Source organism: Papio anubis, unplaced genomic scaffold (assembly GCF_008728515.1).
Source record: "Papio anubis isolate 15944 unplaced genomic scaffold, Panubis1.0 scaffold383, whole genome shotgun sequence".
NCBI classification, from domain to species: domain Eukaryota; kingdom Metazoa; phylum Chordata; class Mammalia; order Primates; family Cercopithecidae; genus Papio; species Papio anubis.
In genome coordinates this window covers 10,216-20,430 of record NW_022163986.1, presented here as the reverse complement: position 1 = coordinate 20,430, position 10,215 = coordinate 10,216, and positions in this window count along the sequence as shown.

The window sequence follows — 10,215 nt, the reverse complement described above, 5'->3', positions numbered from 1 at the left end:
TGTGGTCATTTTCAAAATGTTGATTCTACCCATCCATGAGTATAGGATGTGTTTCCAATTTTTTGTATCATCTATGATTTCTTTCAGCAGTGTTTTTTAGTTTTCTTTATAGAGGTCTTTTACCTCCTTGGTTAGGTATACGTGTAAGTATTTTATTCTTTTGCAGCTATTGTAAAAGGGGTTGAGTTCTTGATATGATACTCAGTTTGGTCACTGTTGGTGTATAGAAGAGCTACTGATTTGTGTACATTAAATTTTTATCCTGAGACATTCCTGAATTCATTTGCCAGTTCAAGGAGCTTTGTGGATAAGTCTTTAGGGTTTTCTAGGTATACGATTGTTATCAGCAAACAGCAACAGTTTGACTTCCTCTTTACCAATTTGGATGCCTTTATTTCTTTCTCTTGCCTGATTGCTCTGGCTAGGAATTCCAGTACTATGTTGAATATAAGTGGTGAAAGTGGGCATCCTTGTCATGTTCCATTTCTCAGGAGGAATGCTTCCAAATTTTCCCTATTCAGTATAATGTTGACTGTGGGTTTGTCATAGATGGCTTGTATTACCTTAAGGTATGTGCCTTCTATGCCAATTTTGCTGAGGGTTTTAATCTTAAAGGGATTCTGGGTTTTGTCAACTGTTTTTTCTGCGTCTATTGAGGTGATCATGTGGTTATTGTTGTTAATTCTGTTTATGTAGTGTATTATATCTATTGACTTGCATTTGTTAAACCATCGCTGCATAACTTGTATGAAACCCACTTGATCATGGTGAATTATCCTTTTGATATGCTGTTGTATTCAGCACATTAGTATTTTGTTGAGGATTTTTGCATCTATGATCATCAGGGATATTGGTCTGTAGTTGCCTTTTTTTGTTATATCCTTTCCTGGTTTGGGTAGTAGGGTGATGTTGGCTTCATAGAATGATTTAGAGAGGATTTTCTCTTTCTCTATTTTTTAAAATAATGTCAATAGGATTGACATCAATTCTTCCTTGAATGTCTGATAGAATTCAGTTGTGAATTCATCTGATCCTGGCTTTTTTGTTGTTGTTGTTGGTAACATTAATTACCATTTTAATCTTGCTGCTTGTTCTTGATCTGTTCAGAGTTTCTATATCTTCCTGGTTTAATCTGGGGGGAGTTATTTACTTTCAGGAGTGTATTATTCTTCTTTACATATTCTAGTGTGTGTGTGTAAAGGTGTTTATAGTAGCCTTGAATGATAATTTGTATTTCTGTGATATCAGTTGTAATATCTTCTATTTTATTTCTAATTCAGCATATTTAGATATTTTTTCTTATTTTCTTGGTTAATCTTACTAGTGGTTTATCAATTTTATTTAGCTTTTCAAAGAAACAGCTTTTTGTTTCATTTATCTTTTGTATTTTTGTTTTATTTTGTTTTCATTTCAATTAGTTCTGGTTTGATCTTGGTTATTTCCTTTCTTCTGCTGGGTTTGGATTTGGTTTCTCCTTGTTTCTTTAGTTCCTTGAGGTGTGACCTTAGATTGTTTATTTGTGTTCTTTCAGACTTTTTGATGTAGGCATTTAATGCTATGAACTTTCCTCTTAGCATCAGCTTTTGCTGTATCCAAGAGAGTTAGATAGGTTATGTTACCATCATCATTCAGTTTAAATAATTTTTAAATTTCTATCAAGATTTCATTGTTGACCCAGTTATCATTCTGTAGCTGGTTATTTAATTTCCATGTATTTGCATGGTTTCAAGGGCTCTTTTTAGAGTAGATTTCCAATTTTATTCTACTGTGCTCTAAAAGAGTACTTGGTATAATTTTAACTTTCTTAGATTTGTTGAGACTAGTTTTGTGGCCTATCATATGGTCTATCTTGGAGAATGTTCTATGTACTGAGGAATAGAATGTTTGTTCTGTATTTGCTGGGTAGAATGTTCTGTAAATATCTATTCAGTCCATTTGTTCTAGGGCGTACATTAAATTCATTGTTTCTTCATTGACTTTCTGTCTTGATGACCTGTCTAGTGTTGTCAGTGGAGTATTGACATCCTCCACTATTGTGTTGCTATCTCATTTTTTAGGTCTATTAGTAACGGTTTTACAAATTTGGAAGCTCCAGTACTAGGTGCATCAGTATTTAGGATCATGATACTTTCGTTTTAAACAAGACCTTTTATCATTATATAATGTCTCTCTTTGTCTTTTTTTTTTACTACTGTAGCTTTAAAGTTTGTTTTGTCTGATGGAAGAAGAGCTACTCCTGCTTGCTTTTGGTGTTTATTTGCATATAGCATCTTTTTCTGTACCTTTACCTTAAGTTTATGTGAGTCTTTATGTGTCAGGTGAGTCTCTTGAAAACCGCAGATATTTGGTTGGTGAATTCTTTTCTACTCTGCTATTCTGTATCTTTTAAGTAGAACATTTAGGCCATTTACATTCAGTGTTAGTATTAAGATACGAAGTACTATTCTATTCATTGTGCTATTTGTTGCCTGAATACCTTGTTTTTTTAAAAAATTGTGTTATTGTTATCTAGGTCCTGTGAGATTTATGCTTTAAGGAGATTCTATTTTGGTGTATTTTCAGGATGCTTTTCCAGACTTCGAGTTCATTTTAACAGTTCTTGTCATGCTGGCTTTGTAGAGGCGAATTATCTCATCATTTCTTTTTTCACAAAATATAACTTTTTTTATTTATGAAGTTTAATTTCATTGGATATAAAACTTATGGCTGATAATTTTTTTAAAGAAGGCTAAATCTAGGAATCTAATCCCTTCTAGCTTGTAGAGTTTCTGCTGAGAAATCTGCTGTCAATCTGATAGGTTTCCTTTGTAAGTTACCTGATACTTTTGCTTCACATCTCTTAAGGCTCTTTCCCTTGTCTTGACATTAGATAATCTGATAACAATGTGCCAAGGTGATGATCTTTTTGCACGGAATTTCCCGAGTGTTCTTTGAACTTCTTGTATTTGGATGCCTAGATCTCTAGCAAGGCTGGGGAAGTTTTCCTTGATTATTCCCTCAAATGTATCTTTCAAACTCTTAGATTTCTTTTCTTTCTCAGGAACGTGAAATATTCTTATGTTTGGCTGTTTAACATAATCCCAAACTTCTTGGAGGCTTTGTTCAATTTTGTAATTCTTTTCTCCCAACCCTTTGTCAGATTGGGTTAATTTGAATGTGTTGTCTTTGAGCTCTGAAGTTCTTTCTTTTAGTTGTTTGATTCTATTGTTGAGACTGTCCAGTGTATTTTACATTTCTCTACATGTTTCATTCATTTCAGAAGTTGTGATTATTTTTTATTTATGCTATCAATTTTACTTGAGATTTTTCCATTTGCATCCTGTATTTTTTTTTCTTTGCTTGTTTCTTTAATTTGGACTTCACTGTTATCTGGTGCCTCCTTGATTAGCTTAATAATTCACCTTCTCAATTTGTTTTCTGGCAATTCTGGTATTTCTTTTTGGTTTGGATCTTATCTTAGTGAGCTAGTGTAATATTTTAGGGGTGTTAAAGACCTTGTTTTGTCATAGTAACAGAATTGCATTTCTGGTTTCTTTTTATTTGAATAGACTATGTCAGAAGGACAATCTGGCACTTAAGTGTTGTTGTTCAGATTTCTTTTTCTCATGGGCTGTTTACTTGATGTAGCATTCTTCCCTTTTCCCTGGGGATGGGGCTTCCTGAGAGCTGAACTTCAGTGATGGTTATTTCTCTTCTGGATCTAGGCACTCATGGAGCTACCAGGCTCCAGGGTGATACTAGGGAGTGTCTGTAAAGAGTCCTGTGATGTGATTCATCTTCAGGTCTCTCAGCCATGGATACCAGCAACTATATCAGTAAAGGTAGTAGGAGAGGGAAGTGGACTTTGTGATGGTCCTTGGTTGTATTTTTGTTAATTGCAAGGGTTTTGTGTTGCTGGTCTCCAGCTAGGAGGTGGTACTTTCAAGAGCACATTAGCTGCGGTACTATAGGGAAGATACAAGTTTGCCCTAGGGTCAGGCAGTGGGTAGAGCCGTAGCTATCCCAGGAGATTATGTCCCTTTCTCTTTGGCTCTCAGGTTGAGTAAAGACCATCAGGTGGGAGCAAAGTTAGGTGTGTCTGAGCTCAGATTCTTTGGCGGGGCTTTCTGTCGCTGCTGGGTGGGGTGTGGTTGTGGTTCTCAGACCAATTCAGTTACGTTCCCAGGAATATGATGACTGCCTCTGCTGGGTCGCACAGGTCACCAAGGAAGTGGGAGAAACCCAGCTACCACACAGCCCACAGCCCCAAAAGCCAATCTCACACCCTGCCTCCCCCAACAGCACCAAATTTATTTCCAGGCAGCCAGTGAGCAAGGCTGAGTGAGACCTTGCTTCAGGTTACAAGCCTCCCAGCTCAGAAAGCAAGCAGACTCACAGTTCCTAGGTGGTCCCACGTAGCCTGCAGTGGCAATCCACCTCCTTCAGAAAGTCTGCGGATTCTATTGGCTTTTCTGGTATGTTTCTGCAGTAGTTCCTGAAGCAAAAGTTTACGATGTGAGTTTCCACATGCTACTCTTTTCATCCAAGTGGGAGCTGCAAGTTAGTCCTACTGCTGAACCACCGTTTTTTTTCTCCACATGTACTTTATCCATTTACCTGTTGAACATTTAGGTTGCTTTCAAAACTTAATTATTGTAAACAGAGGTGAAACAAAAATAAGAGTGCAGATACCTCTTATATATATTGATTTTCTTTCAGTTATATACCCAGCAGTTGGGTTGCTGGATTATATAATGTCTCTATTTTTAGCTTTTTGAGGAACCTCTAAACTCTTCTTTATAGTGGTTGTACTAACTTACATTCCAACTAACAGTATATGAAGCTTCCATTTTCTCCACAACAGCATTTGTTATTTCCTGTCTTTCGGATATAAGCCATTTTATCTGGGATGAGATGATATCTCATTGTAGTTTTGATTTGCATTTCTCTAATGATCAATTATGTTGAGCAACTTTTCATATGACTGTTTGCCATTTGTATATCTTCTTTAGCAAATGTCTATTCAAATATTTTGCCCATTTTTAATTGCATAATTATAATTTTTCCTATACAGTTGTTTAAACTTTCACATATTCTGATTATTAAACCCTTGTCAGATGTGTAGTTTGAAGATATTTTCTCTCATATTGTGAGTTGTTTCTACACTTTATTTGTTTTCTTTGCTGTGCAGATTTTTAACTTGATGTGTTCTATTTTTGTTTTTTAAATTTTTGCTTGTAGTGCCTGTGTTTGTGGGATATTACTCAAAATATCTTTTCCAAGACTGATGTTCTGGAGAGTTTCCACAATGTTTTATTATACTAGTTTTATAGATTGAGGTTTTACATTCAAGTATTTAATAATTTGTATTATTAATAATTTGTATTGTATTTAATAATTTGTATTATTATTATATATATATATATATATAAAATGAGATATAAGGTCTAGTTTTATTCTTCTACATATGAATATTGACTTTTCCCAGCATCATTCATTGAAGGGACTGTCTTTTCCCCGGTGTATTTTTTGACACTCTTGTTGAAAATGAGTTCAGTGTAGGTGTATGAATTTGTTTCTTTGTTCTCTGTTCTGTTCTATTGGCCTAGATGTCTGTTTTTATGTTGGTACCTTGCTGTTTTGGTTACTATAGCTGTGTAGCATAATTTGAAGTCAGGTAATATGATTTCTTCAGTTTTGTTCTTTCTGCTTAGGATAGCTTTGGTTATTTTGGATACTTTGTGGTTCCATATAAATTTTAGGATTGCTTTTTTCTATTTTTCTGAAAAAAGTCATTGGTATTTTGATAAAGATTGCACTGAATCTGTAAATTGCTTTGGATAGTATGGACATTTTAACGTTATTGATTCTGCTAATCAGTGAACATAAAATATCTTTGCACTTTGGAGTGTGCTCTTCTATTTCTTTCATCAGTGTTTTATAGTTTTCATTATAACAATCTTTGATTTTTTTTAGTTAAATTAATTCCTAAGTATTTAAATTTAATTGTGGCTATTGTAAATAGGACTATTTAAATTTTTTTTTTTCAGTTTGTTTTCTGTTAGCATCCAGAATGCTACTGATTGTTGTATGTTGATTTTGTGTCTCACAACTCTATGTAACTTTTTTTTTTTTTAGTTTTAATAGTTTCTTGGCTTACTCTTTCAAATTTTCCAAATATAAGATTATATCATCAGCAAACAAGGATAATTTGACATCTTGCTTTCCAAATTAGCCAAATTAGATCACAATTTTTTTTTCTTTGTCTGATTGCTCTAGCTAGAATTCCAAGGGCTATGTTGAATAACAGTTGTGAAAGTGGGCATTTTTGTCTTGTTCCAGATCTTAGGGGAAAGAATTTCAGTTTTTTAAAATTCAGTATGATACAAGCTGTTAAACTCTCATATATGGCTTTTATTACATTGAGGTATATTCCTTCTATATCAATTTTTTTTAGAGTTTTTATCACGAAGGGATGTTATATTTTATAAAATTCTTTTTTAGCATTACTTGAAATTATTGTATGTTTTTTCTCATTTTTTCTGTTGATATAAGGTGTATCATTGATTGATTTGCATATGCTGAAACATATTTGCATCTCAGGGATAAACTCTATTTGGTCATGATGAATGATCTTTCTAATGTATTGTTGAATTCTGTTTGCTATTATTTTGTTGAGAATTTTTCTGTCAATATTTATCAGAGATATTGGCCTGGAGATTTCTTTTTTATTTGATATGTCTTTGTCTAGTATATACATATTTTGATATGTCTTTGTCTTTGGTATCAGGATAATACTGGCTTTATAGAATGGCCTTGAGTGTATTTCCTCCTCCTATACTTTTTGGAATAGTTTGAGAAGAGTTAGTATTCATTTATCTTCAAATGTTTGGTAGAATTCTTCAGTGAAGCCATTGGGTTCTGGGCCTTTATTTGGAGAGTTTTTATTATGTCTTCAATCTCATTACCTCTTATTGCTCTGTTTAGGTTTTAGATTTTTTTCATGGTTTAATCTTGATAAGTTCCATCTGTCTAAGAACTTATCCATTACCCCCAGAGTTTCTAATTTATTGGTATGTAGTTGCTTATAGCAGCCAGTGATAACTCTTTGAATTTCTGCAGTATCACTTCTAGTGTATCTTTTGTCAACTCTGATTTCATTTATTTGGATCTTTTTTTAAGTTAGTCTGGCTAACGTTTTGTCAATTTTGTTTAGCTTTTAAAACAGCAAACTTTTTGTTTCATTGATATTGTGTATTGTTTTCTTTATTTCCATTTTTTTTTACGCTCTGATCTTTACTATATTCTCTCTTCTACTAATTATGGATTTGGTTTGCTGTTACTCTTCTACTTCTTTAGATGCATAAATAAGTGGTTTATTTGAAGTTTTTTATTTGATGTAAATATACGTTTTCCTCTTAGTACTGCTTTTGCTGTATTCCATAGTTGTGTTTTCATTATCAATTGTTTCAGAAAATTTCTCAATTTTTAAAAAATTATTTATCATTCCACTGGTCATTATGGAGTATATTATTTAATATCTATGTATTTGCATAGTTTCCAAAATTACCCTTATTAATTTCTAGCATTATATCGTTGTGGTCAGAGGAGATTCTTGATATTACTTTAATTTGAATGTTTTAAGACTTGCTTTGGATCTGGGCTGGCAAGATGGCCAAATAAGAAGAGCTCTGATCAGCAGCTCTCAGCGAGCTCAATGCAGAAGGTGGGTGCTTTCAGCATTTCTAACTGAGGTATCTGGCTCATCTCAATGGGACTGGTTAGATAGTGGGTACAGCCCATGGAGGGTGAGCCGAAGCAGGGTGGGAACTCGCCTCACCCGGGAAGTACAAGGGGTCAGGGGAGTCCCTCCCCTGGCCAAGGGAAGGAATGGGGAACTATGTCGTGAGAAATGGTGAATTCCATCCCAGATACTATGCTTTTCCCGAGGTCTTCTCAACCCACCGACAGGGAGGTTCCCTCAGGTACCTACACCATCAGAGCCCTGGGTTTCAAGCATAAAACTGGGCAGCCATTTGGGCTGACACCAAGCTAGCTGGAGGAGATTTTTTTTTTTTCTTACCCCAGTGGCTCCTTGAATGCCAGCAAGACAGAACCGTTCACTCCCCTGGAAAGGGAGCTGAAGCCAGAGAGTCAAGTAGTCGAACTCAGCAGACTCCCCTCCCCACTAAGCCCAGCAAGCAAAGATCCAATGGCTTGAAATTCTTTTCTTTTTTTTTTTTTTTATTATAGTTTAAGTTCTAGGGTACATGTGCACAACATGCAGGTTTGTCACATATGTATACATCTGCCATGTTGGTGTGCTGCACGCATTAACCCATCATTTACAATAGGTATATCTCCTATATCTCCTAATGCTATCCCTTCCCCCTCCCCACTCCCCACAATAGGACTTGGTGTGTGATGCTTCCCTTCCTGTGTCCAAGTGATCTCATTGTTCAATTCCCACTTATGAATGAGACCTTGCGGTACTTGGTTTTTGTTCTGGCAATAGTTTGCTGAGAATGATGGTTTCCAGCTGTATCCATGTCCCTACAAAGGACACAAACTCATCCTATCTTATGGCTGCATAGTATTTCATGGTGTGTATGTGCCACATTTTCTTAATCCAGACTGTCACTGATAGACGTTTGGGTTGATTCCAAGTCTTTGCTATTGCGAATAGTGCCACAATAAACATATGTGTGCTTGTGTCTTTATAGCAGCATGATTTATAATGCTTTGGGTATATCCCCAGTAATGAGATGGCTGGGTCCAATGGTATTTCTAGTTCCAGATCCTTGAGGAATTGCCACACTGTTTTCCACAAGGGATGAACTACTTTACAGTCCCACCAACAGTGTAAAAGTGTTCCTATTTCTCCACATCCTCTCCAGCACCTGTTGTTTCCTGACTTTTTAATGATCGCCATTCTAACTGTTGTGAGATGATATCTCATTGTGGTTTAGATTTGCATTTCTCTGATGGCCAGTGATGATGAGCATTTTTTCATGTGTCTGTTGGCTGTATGAATGTCTTCTTTTGAGAAATGTCTGTTCATATCCTTTGCCCACTTTTTGATGGGGTTGTTTGTTTTTTTCGTGTAAATTTGATTGAGTTCTTTACAGGTTCCGGATATTAGCCCTTTGTCAGATGAGTAGATTGCAAAAATGTTCTCCCATTCTGTAGGTTGCCTGTTCACTCTGATGGTAGTTTCTTTTGCTGTGCAGAAGCTCTTTAGTTTAATGAGATCCCATTTGTCAATTTTGGCTTTTGTTGCCGTTGCTTTTGGTGTTTTAGACGTGAAGTCCTTGCCCATGCCTATGTCCTGCCTGAATGGTATTACCTAGGTTTTCTTCTAGGGTTTTTATGGTCTCAGGTCTAAGATTTAAGTCTCTAATCCATTGTGAATTAATTTTCGTATAAGGAGTAAGGAAAGGATCCAGTTTCAGCTTTCTACTTATGGCAATTTTCCCAGCACCATTTATTAAATAGGGAATCCTTTCCCCATTTCTTGTTTCTCTCAGGTTTGTCAAAGATCAGATGGCTGTAGATGTGTGGTATTATTTCTGAGTGTTCTGTTCTGTTCCATTGGTCTATATCTCTGTTTTGGTACCAGTGCCATGCTGTTTTGGTTACTGTAGCCTTGTAGTATAGTTTGAAGTCAGGTAGCGTGATGCCTCCAGCTTTGTTCTTTTGACTTAGGATTGTCTTGGAGATGCGGGCTCTTTTTTGGTTCCATATGAACTTTAAAGCAGTTTTTTCCAATTCTGTGAAGAAACTCATTGGTAGCTTGATGGGGATGGCATTGAATCTATAAATTACCTTGGGCAGTATGGCCATTTTCACAATATTGATTCTTCCTATCCATTAGCATGGTATGTTCTTCCATTTGTTTGTGTCCTCTTTTATTTCACTGAGCAGTGGTTTGTAGTTCTCCTTGAAGAAGTCCTTCACATCCCTTGTAAGCTGGATTCCTAGGTATTTTATTCTCTTTGAAGCTATTGTAAATGGGAATTCATTCGTGATTTGGCTTTCTATTTGTCTGTTACTGGTGTATAAGAATGCTTGTGATTTTCGCACATTAATTTTGTATCCTGAGACTTTTCTGAAGTTGCTTATCAGCTTAAGGAGATTTTGGGCTGAGACAATGGGGTTTTCTAAATATACAATCATGTCATCTGCAAACAGGGACGATTTGACTTCTTCTTTTCCTAACTGAATATCTTTTATTTC